Genomic DNA, 18,865 nt, shown 5'->3' on the forward strand with positions numbered 1-18,865 from the left:
AATCATAATTAGAGTATTAAGAAAAACAAAATTACAAATTTAATTCTATACATTTTTTTTATCAAGGTGACAAATTCTGTTTTTATTACATAAGAGCAAAAAGTTGAAATGTTCATTGTAAATAAAGTTGTGTTAAAGACATTAATGAAAGTATTCTTTTCTTAAAATGCTTCATTTTTAATTGAATATCATTTAGTTTTTGTTAAAAAAACAGTAGTATACAGGTCACCGCAATGCAACAGCTCGAAGAACTTAATCATTTTTTTAATATGTTGGAAAAATATTTCGGTTTGATGAATGACACCAAATCTTCAATGACTGGCGATTTTAACCTTAACTCACTAAATAAAATTGACGAACGTGTAAAAAAATGTAAGGACATTATAAACAGCAACAGATTTATTTTATGAAACAGTAACCAACTGACGAGATAGACGACAGATGTGGACTTTGGGCCGTGTAATAATGAATAATGTAAATCAAGATATTAACTCAAATAAACAAAATAATACACATCATTATAAAATGACTTAGAAATATACATACAAATTATAACTTCAACGTTCGTTAAATTGCAAATTAAAGTTCCTTGACCCTTACAACATAAATATGTGGACAATTCGATTTTATACATTTACTTTAAAGTGGTCTTTTATATTATATGCAAATTAAAAATGCAATTACATAATATAACAAAATTCTTAATTATTAAGGCAACATGGTTCATTAATTCTGAATATCTTAGAATTTTAATTATTGAATATTCTATTGTTCAATATATATATATATATATATATATATACTCTAATTAAAGCCTCTAATTGAGTCATGGAAACATTTTTATTATACATATAAGAATATACAAGAAAAATAACATTAAAATTATGCATGTATGTAAGTGTAATAAAATATTTTCGCAATCAATGAATTTCAAATAAAATTGAAAATAAAATGATTTATTCATAACAAAAATCCAATTTTTCATAAACTTCATTCGAAAAATCAGTTTTAGGTTGTTGTTTTTTTAAAATTTAATAAAAAAATTCACTTTTGTAAAAAAATTAAAATTAATTTTATTCAATCTGTTTTATTCATTCAGAAAAAGGTATAATATCGTCAGAACCTGTCAGAGCTTTACCAATCTGACCATGTATGTGAGATCATAATAATTGTGATTTAAAAATGGAAGTATTTAATAAGTATTTATGGAAATAAATTTTTATAAAAATTATTTTGAAAATTTTCTTTATTGTTGTTACAAAATACGACCAATTGAATTGCTTCAAGTATCTTTGGATGATCAGCTGAATAAATACTTTAAATCTTATCATCTTTCAAGATTAATAATGAATTTGCATTAAAACTAAATGAACATTACTGGAATCCGTGTGCTAACAAATTTGTTGTTTATTTTAGTAATTTTGAAACACGATAAACTTTTTGAAAAGTACAAAGTAGTCAAAATATTTTCACTTTTTAGCACTTTTCCAAAAAAAAACCTGAAAAAAATGCTTATTAGTTTCCCTCTGTCCGTTCGTCCGTTCGTCGATTCATAGCAAAAATTTATTTCCGTAGAAAATTTTTGCCTATCTCCCCTTCTAAAAGTTAGAGTCCATAAAAGACCTAAAAATGCCATTTTGTGGCTAACCATAAACACTTATCAAATTTTGTAAACACCGAAAAATAGAAGTTGATTTCCGCGGTACTGCATAATTAAATAAAAAAAAAGACAAAAAAGCTCCTAAATTTTACTTTTTTTTTAGACTCTAAGTTGTACGAATCTAAGATTTTAACAGCTTTCAAATGTTAATGAATAGTTTATTTCGATAGAAAATTTTTTCATCCCTTCTCAAGTTATCACCTCCCGAAATGTGTACTACATGATTTTTCAGCACATTTTATTTCCGAAACTGTACGCTTTTCCAAATTTCTATAAATGAAAAACGTTAACGGCATGGCACATCAAAAAATATAACTATTTTTCTTTAACTCACACAATTAACCCTTCCATTATATTTACGTCTCTTTCAATTTTTTTTTGCCTCGCCCCAAATGTATGCAATCTTTAAAATATTTTGGTTTATGACCAAAAAGTAATTTCAATAAGGCAATAGATTGTTCTTAAAAGCAGCATTTTCAATTGTTAAAAGGAAACGTGCTACTTTACAAATCATTGGTTTTACTCAACTTTAATTTGAAAAAATACACTATGATTCGCCAATAACGTTTAATTGTACAAATTTTCATTCACTTCAGTTTTAAAGCGTATGTATCTATCTATCATATAATCTATCATGTATCTATTTCAGAATTCAGCATATACATATTTATATTTTTGTAAATATGTGCATAATTCAAAATAACTTAAATGTATAAGTAAGTTTTCAAATTTAAAAATAAATTCAAACCATCTTGAACCAATTTTTGACATAATTTTTTTTACAATAGGGGTGGTTCTTGAAATTAGATATTAATGCATTTGTAGATATTTAGAAGTGATTTAATTCATTAGAAATTTATTGTTTTCCTAATTCAATTTCCTCTTCCAGTTATTCTTCTTAGTATTATATAAGATGCTATACTTATGAAAATACAGTTTTTAATATACAATTGGAACGCAAAATTATGCCGTTAAAAATTTTTTCGAAAAAAATTAATTTGAAAATGATTGCAAAAGTTTCGGATACAGTTTAGAGTGTCATAAGTTTCACTCTTATGCGTTACTAGAAATATGTAACCGTTGTCGATAAAATTACTTATTACATTATTGGGATTAAAGTATTCATGGATTACAATTCATGGATACTTTAATCCCAATACGAAATTTCATTAGTAAAAAAGTAAGTAGTTTTTAATTAATTCTATTTTAACCATTTTTCAACATTTATGCAATGAGTGACCAAAAATTTAACATTTACATATATAATTCAAATATTGTTAAAGTCTCTTAAGAAAGCACGCGTACAAATTTTATTTTGAATAAAATTTTAAATACTATACTTTTTTTAGGTGCGCGACGATTTCAAATACATATAATGAAAATTTTTCAAATTTTTCAAACTTTAATCACTATATTAAATAATGTTTTCATCACATAAGTGAGCAACGTAATTAAAAAAAAGCTTGAAACGATTTCAGGTACCTTACTTATTTATAAAATTTTAATTAAAAGCTTCTTTCATTACAATAACAAGCAATAGTACTAGATAATCTGGAACAAGCTTTAATATTTGGTCAGTAAGAAGAAATTTTTAAACAATTTTTAAAATAATTTGTACTGAATTATTTGTAAACCGCGCATCTAATGAATTATTTATGGTCATTTATAGAGTAAGTAATGTAGATATACCTTATATGTTACTATAAAAAAATATTCCCGCGCACTAAGTCAAAAATTCTTGCTAAATTACGCTTTTTCCATATCAGATTTTCAAATTCAGTTGACAAACTATGCAAAAATTTTCTATATTTGAATAATAAAATGAAATAATTTGTTTATATGTGTGTACAATTACCTTTAAAGATGCACATTGAATCTTTACCGATATAATAAGAAATATGTTCGGATTGTGGCGCTTCATTTATTTTAAAATGTATTTTAAGTGTTGAACAAAATATGATGAAGACTGTGAAATTTTCTTCATTAAGACAGAATGCTTAAGATTTATTCAATTTTAGCGGCAATTTAATCCCCATCTAGTCTTAGAGTTAATGACATGACAGAATTTATTAAAGTTTTAAATTTAATTTTCATGTTTATTTTAATTTTATTTCAGATTGTATGAAAATTGGGACTTATTATTAAAAACAATTCTGAAGGCGAACGCAAGTGAACATTTCCACATTATTGAATAAAATTGTAGTCAAAAACGTAAGTCAAACAACACATAATTTTGAATACAAAATAACCTTTCCGCCTTTTTTCGATAACTTTGAATTTTTGTGATCAGCCAATCAGTTTTACGCAAAAATTAGTGCAAATATAAAGTTTCTAGGTATAAAGTTATTTGGAACAAGTAAAAAATTAGTCCGGACTTTATACCTTGTTTTACATAAAGGAATAATGATAACTATCAAAATAAAAATATTTTATAAAAAACAATTTACATCAGTTATACTATTAAAATTCATCCTTAAGTAAATAAATAAATTGCTAATTAAAGATAATTAAAATATTAAATATCACACAAAACAATAAAATTAAACCTTAACTTAATGTTAATAAATATCTTAAGAAATTAAAATTTTACAATTCTTCAAAATGCGTTGCTACAATAACAGTTTTTTTGTCATAATAACAATTTTCTTGTTATTAAAACAACTTTTTTTATTTTATAGGTAATAAGAATTTTTCAATCAATCAATTTTTCAATACGCAAAAAGCGTGTATATTACATTTGCATTTTATATACCCTACATTTTAATGTATATACTAACTTATGTATGGTAAAACTTATGTATTATAACCACCGAATGAAGTCGTCTAAATCACGAACATGCATAGATTCTTGCTAAGACATGTCCTTCCGTCCATTCGCACGACAACTAAAAATAAAAAGTATACAAACTGTTCGAAATGCTTTCCTTTCTGCCACCTGCTATATATTTTAATTAGACCAATTCAAACAGCGGGTTTGGGTCACTACGATACAACCCTAATTGTTTCAAATATTTGTAATAATAATAAATCTAGTTGCGTTTGGCAGTCATATATCAAATTGTACATTCTAGAAGTTTTAGTGATAGGGCTTAACTGCTTGGAACAGCTATCACTTTAATCAATCAACTGTTCAAAAATTTTCTTCAGCTAGCGAAACCTATTAAGGTTTCAATTTTATAATAAGATTGTTATGGCATGGTATAGGGTATAATTCAATCGGCTAAGGTCGACTAAAACATTTTTACTTGTTTATAAATACTGTAAGCGTAAGGTGCAATAAAAACCATTAATAGGCAGTAAAAAAATTAATCACGCATATTTTTTTACTTTATTATGGTTAAGTGACTGAAATTGAAAAAAACGCCGATTTAAAAAAAATCATTAATGATTTATCAATATGAAAACCTACATTTATTTTTGAATAAATTAAGATTTTTAATTAAACACTATATTATATATTTTTCTAAAATGAATTACTTGAACTTCATAATTATTTTTAGACTATAAAAATTTTGTAGAACAAGGACCATCATGTACATAAGTTTGTAATCAAAAGTTTCAAAAGTAGATTTTAAATGTAGTTTTTAAGAAAAATTATTGAAAATTTTCTGTATGAAATATATTTTAAGTGTCATGATCATTATAAAAAACTTAATAAGAATTTAAATATTTAACAACACTATTATTTCAAATAAATTTGTAAAATACAATAAATTACTAAAATACTTGTTTGACCAAGTATGTCCATATATTTAAAATTTGCTTCACGGAAAGAATGTTATCTTTAAATAAAATTAATTTTTCAAATTCTATTAATTCGAGCGAAAGGAGAGTCCTTTTTTTATCCGAATTTTAATTTAAAATCAAATAAATTTTATAAAATTTTGTAATTAAAAATTGATCAATTGGAATTCAATTGGTTTCATCATTTACGTATATTTTCAAAATTCCACACAACACGTTTTTACATACATTTGTTAAATAATTTCTGGATTTTATTCAAATGCCCTACAAAATTATTCCGACACAAATTCATATTCATATATACATGATTCAAAAGCAAATTTTATAATTTTGCAAATTTATAATACAAATAGGTGGAATAAAACAAATTTGAAAAAAGACAAATTAACTTACAATTGAATATTATAAATTAAAATTTCAAAAATATTAAAACTCATAAAAACAAAATAAAATTATAGAAGATACAAGAAAATTTTACACGCAATGAACTGCACAGTAACATATTTTAATATATGACTTCATCTAATTTTTATTATACATCTTCATTTAAAAACCAACTTCTTCTGAGTCACACGGTTAACAAATATAATTTCTAAATATGGGTGATTTATTAGTGTTTTTAAATTTAAAGGAAAATTGCGAATTTACATGTAACTTTTTTTAAATATAACCCAGACTAAATATTACCCTACGGTTTTAATTAAATTACATTTGTTTTAGCACCATTCAAAGGAATGCAATTTAATAAAATCAATTTTTTAACATACTTCGGGCAGAATGTTCACAATCCAGCACGTTAAACAATATGTTATTCAAATCTAAAGCTTTTGTGTTGTGGACTACATAAATTTTGAAATAATTGAATGACATAGCGGCAACGACAGTAAAATTGGGATCAGCATCGCCTTTAAAGTAGATTGTACCTATTATATAACCTGCCCGTAAACCACAGAAAATATTTTTTCGAATTGTATAGGTAAAATCATTGATTGTTCTATTCTATGTAAAACAGTTACAGAACTCCAAAGGCTCTATAATCCTAAATTTTAATGTTGAGTTTAAGTTTAAATTTTTTGTTCAAATAAAATAAATTAAACATAATATGTACGTACACTGTAAAATACTGTTACGTAAAAATTTGTAAAAAAAAGATGTACAACAACCTGTTATTTAATAGAATCAATTTGAAAAATATTAATTTATCACACTTTAAAGAAAAACAGGTGTATAATTATTTATTTGCACACTTTTCTTCTTCGGTTATCTAACGCATCATTGACTAAAAAGTTCATTGAGAAGTAACATGTAAAAGCACCCATACACAATATTAAGTGCACGCATGAAAATTGTTCAAAAAAAATAAAAATATGTCAACAATCAGATACATACTATTACAACAAACGATTTTGTATTATAAAGGTGTTCAAACCAGCTGAATTTATAAAATAAAATGAAATAAACGGAATTATTTATTAGTTAAAACTTCGACATTTCCTATTCATTTCCTTCTCAATTTATTTTATTGTTTTTTTTTTCATAATTGAATAATAAAATTTTTGAGACTGAGATGAAAAAGAAACAAAATGAGAAATGGATCAATTAACACTAACAAAACTACTCTATATTCAGTATTATTTTACAATGAATGTAAAAACCAAAAAAAAAGAAATTTCTAGAGAGAAAGTTTCAAATTAAAGAAATTATTTAACTATTCAACTATTGGTATAAAAATATGTTAGAAATGTAAGTTTACATATATTAAATTTAATATTAAAAATTATTGATTTCATTAAATCAATTGTCTTAACTCTAAATATGTATATTTAACATTCATTTAGAGGAAGTTGTAATTACGTTAACAGGAAATTGGACATTGAAGCCTGAAGAAGTTAAAACTATACAACTTGGAAATATTGTACGTACATTACGTATAATTGAATTTATTTGATGCGATATTGTAAAGATTTTGTAAAAAAAACTAAATGAATTTAAAATAAATTTTCATTTTCGATCAATAAAGTTGCAAACACTTGACATTTAACTATATATTAAATTATGTCTTTACATACATTTATAAAAAAATTTTAAAACATCCTGTAGTACAACTTCATTTAAATATTTGCATATACACATATTTTGAAACAATAGCAAGAAAAGTGAAAAATTACTGAGAAATAATTTCTATGTACATATATCATTCAATATTTGCAAGGAAATTCTGATATTATGTTAAATTAAATGTAAATTTAAAAACTTTTATATTATTTTAACATTTTATAGCCCGAAACGAACTACTTCTATATAAATCGTCAATTTCCGGCTACCGACATTTTTTGATAAATATATTGAAAAAAGGAACAGCTGCAAACGGATGAATTTTATGAATATAAATATTTTTTCATCCGTAAATTATACAGGGAGTTACACTAATAGTTGTAAATATTTTCAGGGACAATCCATTCTTTAAACGATATTTGCACATGTGCTCGTTTTCTAGCTACAGTCTATGTTATAAAATTGGTGCCATACTTTTCTTCCATACAAACAAATATCAATAATTTTGTAGCTATATCAAGCAGTTCATTTACATGTAATACTATAAATGTTCATCAAAAATCTTCATCTAAAAACGAAAACTAATTATTATTATTTAAGATTTCTAGTTTGTAAAATTTGTACTATTACCAGAAATCATTCATATGTACATATATGTAATTTGCGTGCAAATTACGTACATATACATATATTTATATGTATGGTTAAAACTTAATTTTCAAAATAACCCAATTGAATAGTTTTGTAATAAAAACTGTTATAATTTATTCATTCACCTATAATGTTCTTTTAGATCCTTATTCATATCCTGATTCAATTAATGATTTAGTTTATTTCTATTTTCAAAAGATTTATATTTTAATTATACATAAATAAAATTAGAATTACAAATTTATTTCTTTAAACATTATTCTCTATGTACACTTAATATAAAAGAACTAATTGTCAATATATTTAAAGTAATTGAAAATTTATGATTACTTGAGTATATAAAGTTGTTCCATTTCCACTTTTTCACTTACACACATTATTTTCTATATTTTAATAGCAATAAACTACTTAGGAAAAGCTATAAAACAAAATAATTCACTTTTTAACTTTGAAATTATGTAAATACAGAATATAAATACACATATACGTACATACTTCAGTATACTTAAATTAAAATCTGTAATCAAGCATAATGATTGTTCCACAACCTGTTGCAACATATTTAAATTTTATGTCGTGACAATTTCATTTGTATTTTGAATTTTATTATGAAAATATTTACTGTACAACATACCATAAACATATGTGAACAAAAAAAGTGTCACTGTCAAAGCTCACGAATTGCTTTTTCTTCTCGTTAATCCAAATAAAGTACTTAAAAATGTATTTATTTTCTGTATATAATTCAGTACTTGTAAGTTATTTAATAATTTCTTATAAAATTTATGGAGAATAAAAAAAATTAGAATTAATAAAAATTGTTTAAATAAATGCATGTTGCATACCGCCGTTTCTCTACTTGTAGACTCGTAAAAAGATTTAGTTTGAAATAGGATTTTCAAAAAAGTTTACTAGATAACTAAGGTAAAGAAATTTATATTTCTGTCAACATTTCGAACCCTAAATTTAATCAAATTATATACTACGCTAAAGAGCTAGAAAATTTAAAGAACCTTATCATATGGGTTTCAGTCAAATAATGCTTTTGCAATTAGGCTTATTGAATAATTCAATTATTGATGTAGAAATCTCTTATGGAATTTCTTCATATCCATATTTTTCCCGGAATCTATTAGAGCGTAGTTTCCGTTAGCGCGAAGAATTATCGATCCCAAAAATGTACGTTATGTGAATGATGAAAGCATTAAAAATTTATTTAGTTACGTTCAGTAAATAATTTGAATTTTATTTTAGTCTAGTCCATTGACTATTTAGAACCATATAATTTGACGCCTCTAGACATTTTTTCTTTCGGATTACAACCAATCTATGTTCTTTGATAATAAAATTCGTATTTTTTTCGATGACAAGGCATAATTGGTATACCACCCGAAATTTTCTGAAAATTCAAATCTCTCTTAATGGCCTCTTCGAACATAGTTGTGGTAGCATTTACATAAAACTATATTTAAAAAGTGATTTGCCAACAAAAAAAGTTACATGCAAATTCACAATTTCTTTAGCAATTATTAAAATAAAATTAAACACAATCCATATATTTTTTCGACACCATGTATTGTGCAAAATACTATTCAAATTTAATATTTCGTTAATTGTACAAGCTTTATATTAACATTTAAAAATCACAAAACAAGGTAATTTGGTGTATAAAATATGATTAATTCTGTAGTAACTATTAATAGATTAGAATTATATTATCTATTCTATAGGAATAATAGAGTAGACACCAATAAATTCTTATTTGAAACGAAAAAAAAAATTATTTCTGGTTTACCCTTTAAAGAATTTGCTAGTTTTGTCATTTAATTATTCTTTCCCGACGTTTTTTTAATATTTTTAATATCCGTATGAAAAAAAAACAACAAAAATTTTCTCATTCATTTTATTGTGAAGTTTTTCAATTCACATAGTTTTTCAAATACACATAGAAAAACACAAAGATTTTTCCAAAATCAGCTACTGAAATTGCCTACAGCGAATTCATATTTAACTTTATGTGTGACATTATTTTTTTCAAGAATAATTAAAATATTTTTAAGAAACCAACACCGAAACATTTCATAGAAATTTATGTTCGAATTTTTAAAATTATTTTTGAAATTAAATGTGTGGCGAGGTTAAAACTGTGATAGGGCCAAATAAATAAAATAATTTATTATTTCAATATTATAAAAGTATGTAGGTATGTATTAGTAATTATTACATAAGCTAAATTATTAATTCGTCACTTTAGATCAGCAATATCCTAAATCGCATTTAAAAAATTTTCCAGGAAAGCGATGAAACGGTATATAAAGGAATATATGTACTTATCCATCTTAAGTCAAAAAATTTCAAAACTTCTCTAAGTGCGAACAAAATAGGCGCAGACAAAATGTTTCTGCTTTAAAAGAAATATGCTTTCAAGATTAATTTTTATTTAGAAATTTTAAAACACACCATACGTTTACGCACGTTTCTTCAAAACGAAAAAAAAATTGCAAAAAGTTGGATTTAGAATAGTTTTGATCTATATGGTGACGTTATAAGCATTACACATTCAACTTTTGTGGCATACAATACACATTGACCAATTTACACTACTTTAAGTATGTACGTACTAATGCACCTACAATCGCAGCAAATTGCAATATTAAAACTAACATTTTTATTAAATTTAGCCACTTAAAATAACCGCTTAAAGTGATTTTTACAAAACAAAATCCTTATAAAAAATTGATCTTATTAATTAGTATAATTAAATGAACTTTAATTTAACGCTTAATTAGTTCATTTTTATTTTATATTTTATCAGTATAATATTTTAATACAAAATCTCAAATATTCTTGTAATTTAAAATTATAACACTATAACATTTTTTAAACTGGAAATCTATGAGTACAGTTAAACTCCTATATACAGAAAGCGAATAATTATAACAGTTATTTTAAAGGCAAAATATTTGAATTTCAATTTATCAAAATACATATTGGCCCGAACATAGTAATTTTTTTTAATAACTTCATTATAAGTTGAGTAGCACTTTAGATCATAATGTAAGTTAATTACTTCTAATTCATATATTAATATTATACTACAGTGTAACTGTGTAGATTTACCAAAAATGATCTAGATTAACAATTAATTATATTTAGTATGGAATTTTATACGATATATTGCTTGCACATATGATCAAATTTTGGGATAAAATTATTTAAGTTTAATTTTTGTTTTATTTTTGTTATGTCATGCAGTTTATTGTCGTACTCTCACAGATTAAATATATTATAAATTGTGACAAATTTGACACGCATGCGCTGCCGCTCAAAACTTTTGCTGGACGACGTACCAGACCAGAGGTACTTCCTTCTCTTATAGATAAAAACTTCATATTCCATGAAACGGTGTATCAAAATCACTCGACAGAAACTTTATAAGTACCCTCACCTCTAAGCCTAACTGATAATAGTCTAGGAAACCCTTGGGTCGACAATATCACGTTAACTAGCCGCAATACAGCAGTATTCTATTAACAGTTTACTGGTTTCTATTAAAGCCCAGAAATTTCATAAATTCTTCTTTCAATCCCTGAAGGATTTTGTATTTAAATATATTCTTTTTCTTATGTTTATCCCTAGCTAGCATAAATATACAAGTTTAATTGATTTCTTAAGAAAAATGCATATGTACATGTGAATTTTCTAAAAATTTCTGAAATTGCTCCATAAAGATGTTGAGAATGCAGTACATGTTTCATTTTTTAACGAGCAACAAGAATTATAAGAAATGCATTTATTTTTGTAGAAGAAAATATACATAAAATTGTCATATCAACGGTCATAAGTACAATATTGAATTAGTTTAACGTGATTGCGTTTAATATTTGAGAATTTGCCTTTAATACTTGCGCTTGATTTAAAAAGTTGAAGAAAACTTGTTTTTAAAAACAATTATCAATTTTTTTTTAATATACAAGTAGAATTTTTTTCCCTAAACTCATTACTTTTGTAATTTTTCATCATTATTTTATAAAATACAACATATTTTATTTTGACATGAACTCATTTAAAACATCACAAGGCGCTTAATTACGATCATTGTTTTTTTTGTATTATTTTCTATTTAGTTTTTTAAATGAAATTTTTAATTGATTCAACCATTCAAATGGAATGGTTTTAAAAAATACCATCAAATATGTATGAGCGCATAATATGGAATGAATTTACAATTGATTTAGTGAACTTTTTTTTGTAATATTTTGGATTCACAAGACACACAGTGGTGTTCAGGATAATTCCAAAATTTTATACGTTTTGTAATTTAGTAATCAAAAACGTTTTAAATATTGTTTTATAGTTTTTTACTACGTGGATTTTACTTAATTCCGTGTAAATTTCGTAACATCAATTACACATTGTAGAAAACGATTGTTATGGTAAAAATTTAAAAATATTTTTGTAGACCACCGTGCAATAACAGTCGTCATTTTGATGTTTTGATACGAAATCAAACATCAAGATCACATTTTATTTAAACAGAACTGAAAATAAAAATTTATTGAAGATCTGTAGTAGTATTATTTTAGAACCTATGACGTAGTTGCAAACCATGACATCAAAAATTCAATGCACTCATCCATATTAGGAGATTAAAGACTATTTCTTTAACTAATGATTTGATTTAATACTTCAGTTCATTGACTAATAAGTTGACTAAGTTCTGTAACAAATACTCAACTAAATACTTTGTGGGGCCATTTTATGAACAATTCATACATACATATATTACGTAAAACAATTCTAATTTTATTTTTTTATTAATAAATTAAATTAAAATTAATTAAACGTATCGCTATACAAAAAGTAATTCTTAAATATTTTTTAAAATATTTTTTTTTTAAATTTTGACAATATAATTGTTGTTAATGTACCAGATTATTTGATTGGAATTTCAATTAATATAAAAACAAACGAAATTAATTGTCGTTTATCTAAAAGTAATAAGAAACTATTTCATAAATTTTGTATGTAATTCTCAAATAAATCTCAGATATAATGCTTAACAAAACAATTAAAAAGTTATTCTTTTTTCGTCACATTAGGTAAAGAAAATTTTATTTTCTTGCTCTGATCATAGTCTATAAGAAAAAAAATGTCAATAGCATTGGTGCGTCGTACATTATTATACCCATTTAATTGAGTTTAAAAACTAAACTGTGATTTGCCGCTAGAAGAAAGAAAATTGTGAAAAGATAAAAACAATATCACCGCATTAGATTTTGAAATTAAAAACATATTCACTTTTACGATCATCCATATAAGACTCTGGGTATATGAATGGATGTTCAATATTCATATTTATCTATAACGCTTTATAATATTTATGACTAGAAAGATCAAGAGCTCCGAACACAACTAAATTTTCAAAAATGTGTAAAATTTGATTTATACTTTTTATGTTTTGCACATACATATATGTACAAACATAGTTTAAATACTCTTATCAGTTGAAGATGTATAAAAAATTTTATGCTTTTAAAATTTTAATCTCGTTATGATTCCCATTGTGAATTAAATGAACAGAATCACAGTAAAAAAATTAAGGTAGTACATATACTTTTTTTTCAAAAAAAAAAAAGGTTTCAAACCGCCCTTAAATCGTTTTTAAATCCAAAAATAACTGTACAATGACATTGTATTGTCAAGCAAAAACAAACATTTTAAATATTTATTTTTTATTAGTCATCCATTAAGTATTAATAGTCATCCTTTTTAAAATTTCCAGACTTCAGTTTACTTTCCATGTCAAAGTCAAAAATTAATGCTACTCGTATGTCTGGTATTCAAATTGACATAACACTAATTTTCGAGTAATATTTTATTAACTATAGTGCATATTGGTAATACATATCAAAGTACAATATAAATTATTTAATACATTATACAATTCGGAAGGCATAACATTCCAGATTTAGACGAAAACAGAACGTGATATATCATCCAAATTTTTTTTTTTTTTTTTTTTCCTTCTTCACTCCTAGAAGGAGCATAGGGCTAGTGCATGATTTCTCATGCACTAGTTTCATAGCGTCATAGAGTTTAACTAGGTAGGTGACTAGCCTGCCGTAGTCATATTTATATTAATTATTTGAGGTTATTAATATTTACTGTTTATTTTTTCTTAGTCTTTAGTATCGAATATTATGAATATTTGAAAATTACTTGTATAATATTTATTAGTATTGCATATTAAGTTATATAATATTGAATATAATTTTTATAGTGACCTGACCGGGGTTTGAACCCGAGACCCTTCGGTTAAAGGGCCGGTGCCATAACCACTGCACCAATGGTCAGATATCATCCAAATTTGCGTTTTTATTAAATAGCTGGGCAGCTAGGCAGATATTAGAAAGTTTAATTTCACTAAAAATAAAATTCAGAAAACCAAATTTTTTTCTAATATTTTTTTCCTTTTTAAATAAAAATATTCTACATCAAAAAAGTTCACAGTAATTCAAAAATTTTCAATTAAAAATGAGTTTCTATTATTTTAAATTAAAATAATTTAAAATAATTGAATATGCAAAGAATATTTAATTGAAAAATTATGAAATAATGTAAATTATTTGTCATATATTATTGTATATAATGAATATATACATGTGTAAGTATAATAACATGCATAAAATTAAAATTTACAATGCATGTACATAATTCGGATACATATAGCAACATGACGTGTTTAAACCACAACACAGCATGTTAAAAACCATACAAGAGCGTGTCACATAGTCATAATAAATACATATTTACTATAAATAGTGTCAAGTAAAAAAAATTTTAAAAATTACACAGGGACATAAGCTGAACAAATTAACATTTTTTGAATAAATTTAAGTCTATGTAAGCAAATTAGAATTAGAATTTAAGTGAACAAAACATAAAGTATGTAAAAAATACTGGGTAAATAATTATTAACCTCATATAATATGTGCAATAATGAGATTGTTGTATTTAAAACAAAGTTAAAATAAATAAAAAACCATTTTAATTTAATTTCGTTGGGTTAAAGAATTCAAAGAATTTTATATAAACATTAAAAATTTTGAAATTAACAACTCTTTCCTGAACAATAAACTTATAATATATGAAATTAAAAGCAAAATTACATAAGTATGTACATATACGAAAACATAATTCATAATATAATGTTTTAAACCTTGCATGATGAATAAACAAATAAAAATGAAATTACAAAAATTTTTAAATTAACATTATTTTGCACATACAATATTTATGCAAGTGAAATATTGTAGTAAAATAACCATAACCTATAAAATGCTATATTACAGTATATATATATATATATATACTGTAGCTAAAAACAAGTAATTCGCAATGCGTTTGATAATTGACGCCTGGGGATATTAATTAACAAATCTTTAAATACTAAATTTTGACTGCGTACTTTAAATAAATTACGCTCGCTAAACCCGATTTGTAAAATCTGCCAACATAGCATTTTCGAAAAAAGTTTTGCTATAGAAAGAAAGAATGTTCGATAATAAAAGTTATCCCACCCCCGCTTATGCAGAAAAAATGCATCCCGAAACAATAGTAAAATGTGAATTACTAAAGAATTGCTCGACTACGACCCCTTTTTTATAAGTTTTGATTTAAAATTTTATGATTTTACAAATCTGCAAAATTAAAGTATTTAATTTCTGCAGATTTATCAGCATTTATAAAAAGATTTAATTTAGAATTTTTAGTGCACGTCTGAATCATTAAAAAACGAATATGTAAATTTGAACTTAATTTTGAATTTCAGTTTAATTGATGTCAGTTTAGAATTTTAAATTAAAGGGGCTATAGCAAAAAATCACATTTTACTAATGCGTAAAAAATAATCAAGTCACCAATACGGCCGCAATTTTAAAAAATTTTGTAAAAAATTGTTTTACAAAAAATAATCTTCCTTGAAAATTTTAGATTCTAAAATTAAAAACAAAAAAGGTCATTTTGTAGGTCATTCAATTTCATATATAGAACCAAAAATATTTTACAACCAACCAAATTTAGACTCATGTCATATTTGCTATAGAATTTAGAGTTTTAATTTTACAAAAATAAAAATATGTATGTATATATATATAAAAAAAGGTCTGATGACTTGAACTTTAACTTATGCCGTTCTTCAAAAATATTTTTTTAATTTTCTTATTTATAATTTTCTTTTTCGATTTTATACATTAAGTCATTAAATTTTTTTGAATAAACCAAAGAATAAATAAAAAAATTTTTCATGGAAGTTAAGAGGGTTTGTCATTTTCATTGATCACACCTTTAATTTATTGTCTTTCAATTTTTTCAAAACTAATTCAACTAACTGAATTAAATAGTTACCGTCATGTTTAAAAGATTCACTTTTCTTATCATAGCATACAAGATCAAAATTTTCACTGTTTTTTATGACTTAAAAAAAAGTAAACTAAAATAAAAAAAATACTAACTCTTCCTTTCTAAAAAAAAAAATAACAAAAAGTAAAATATCATAAAACTAAATGCACCCACTCGTTAAAAATTTGAATATAACAGTTTTCAATTTAAACCAAGCATATGTATATGTTTTTATGATTTCGTTGCTCATTATACTATTAGTTAAGCCTAAAACTGTTTTGTCGCCAATTATACTTAATCAAAAAGCTTTTCAAGTCTGAAGTTTTCCTTAAGTATCATTTAATACTACATATGTTAAAGTAAATTTAGTATAATCACCTGAACTCAAATAATTTACTTGCTACTCCCGGAAATTCTTCTTCCAACATACGAACAAGATTGGAATAAGTGAAATAAGCAATAATTGTTTCAAATGTTAAATATTAAATTCCGAAACTGAAATATAAACTAGTTTTGGAATGGAGGATAAATACTCTGAAAAAACGTTAATAGAAGATTCTATAAAATCTTTAGTTAGATTCCGCATATATATACAACTTTTGAAAAGTCATCATACGGGTATCACAGAGTTGGCATGGTCAATTTATTTTCCGTTCGTTCTTAAGTTATGAATTTATAATATTTTGGGAATAACGCATAAGACAAAAAATCATGCAAAAATTTAAAGTTATAACTTATAACTAATGAAATTAAAAAATATTTTCAAAATAAAACTTTTAAATGTACGTATAAGACAGTACAATTTTTTTCCTACAGAAACTCAGTCAGCCCATATAAGTAATTTTAAACTACACGTATATGGTCGACTTTTACATTTCTTAACAAAATTAACAAAGATAGCACTTAATGTTCATGTAGTGTACATATAGATCAGTAACATATAGATACAACTATTAATGTACATTGATCATGGTGCTATACTATACACATAATATGCTTGATTTTTTTAAAAGTGAAATGTACATAGTTATATATATGTACATACGAATAGCTAACAAAATATAACAAAAACTTACTTATAAAATAAGCTAAAACAGCGTTCTGGAGTCAAATAAACCTGTTATGTCTTGCAGCGTGTTTTAAATAGGTCACGATTAAACATTTTGCTTATATGTTTATACATATAATAATACACACAGAGTGTTCTTTCATTAAATATGCGAGATGTTGTGTTTTTGTAATTGTACTTTTAGAATTGATAAATAAAATTCACTTTTTTAATATTGGTCCTGTTTATATCAACCAATAAACTATTGCATCAAATTTAAAAGTGTTTCTTAAATTTTCAATTGACAAATACACAAAAAGTTTAAATAAATAGAAAGAAAGTTTTTCAGTATCAAACTATAATAACCTTTGACTTGGTAACCGAGGCAGAATTATTAATTAATTAGTTGAGTATTAAAATTTTTAACTAACTTCTGTGTGTCAATCAACATTAATTCTTGGATAGGTAGAATTTCACCAACAAGTTCATGTACATAGTTATTATATCATTTGATATTATGCCAGAAACAAAATGTAAGCTTTCGGGGGTTTTCGTTTATGCACGCTGCGCTGAAAGTTCTACAATGGAACTAAAATTTCTAAGCCACTGCGAAATAAGCAGTATGCAAAAACTTCAGCTAAGTTTTTTTTAGTTTACGCAGTCTACAAATTTTGAAACTTCTAAATAATCAATCCGTTCGAAAATAACAGAAATGACATTGTTTATGAAATAGTACCGCAATACTTTTCTCCCTCCAATTCACTGCAAAATGTTGAAATTTTAACAAAATTTGAAGAATAAAAGAAAACTTACTTTAATAATCCTTCAATATATGAATCTGCAATTTTGAAAATTAAAATTTTTTTGAATTTTAAATTTGAAAAAAAAAAACAAGTTTCAGGAGGCAGCGACAAAATTTAGACAAGAAGTCTGCGCTACATTTCTTTATTAAATATTGAATTTTCGAACACACTTTATTGCAGCCAGTAATTTCCGAACGATCTGTATTTTTAGTGTATGTAGCGTGAATTTTCAAACGTGGTACAAACTAGAACTATGTATTCTAAAACTGAATAAACGAAAACTTCCTTCATATAATTAGACATACATGTCTAATGTGACGTGTACGCATAAATATACCTAACTAACTTTTTAGATTGTTCATAAACTATTTTCATTGGTCACCTTGTCCAGCTTTAGATAAAAAAAAATATATGCTGGACTTAAAAACTACTTAAAGATTAAAAAATTGTTATCAACTTTTGATTTCTTAAAATAAAAAATCTTATAACTTGACAAAAAAA

At 24.5% G+C, this 18,865-nt stretch overlaps 1 protein-coding gene across 1 annotated transcript in view; it reads left to right on the top strand.

Moving 5' to 3' along the window:
* Positions 1–18,865, top strand: part of LOC129610367 (peroxidase-like) — an 87,475-nt gene that overhangs the window by 40,873 nt on the left and 27,737 nt on the right. Inside the window, exon 2 of the mRNA XM_055522936.1 lies at positions 3,777–3,871. The gene's annotated coding sequence lies outside the window, so the exon portion shown is untranslated. The remainder of the gene's footprint in view (positions 1–3,776; positions 3,872–18,865) is intronic.

The sequence above is a fragment of the Condylostylus longicornis genome, unplaced genomic scaffold, assembly GCF_029603195.1.
Source record: "Condylostylus longicornis isolate FDR11 unplaced genomic scaffold, ASM2960319v2 ptg000004l, whole genome shotgun sequence".
NCBI lineage: Eukaryota > Metazoa > Arthropoda > Insecta > Diptera > Dolichopodidae > Condylostylus > Condylostylus longicornis.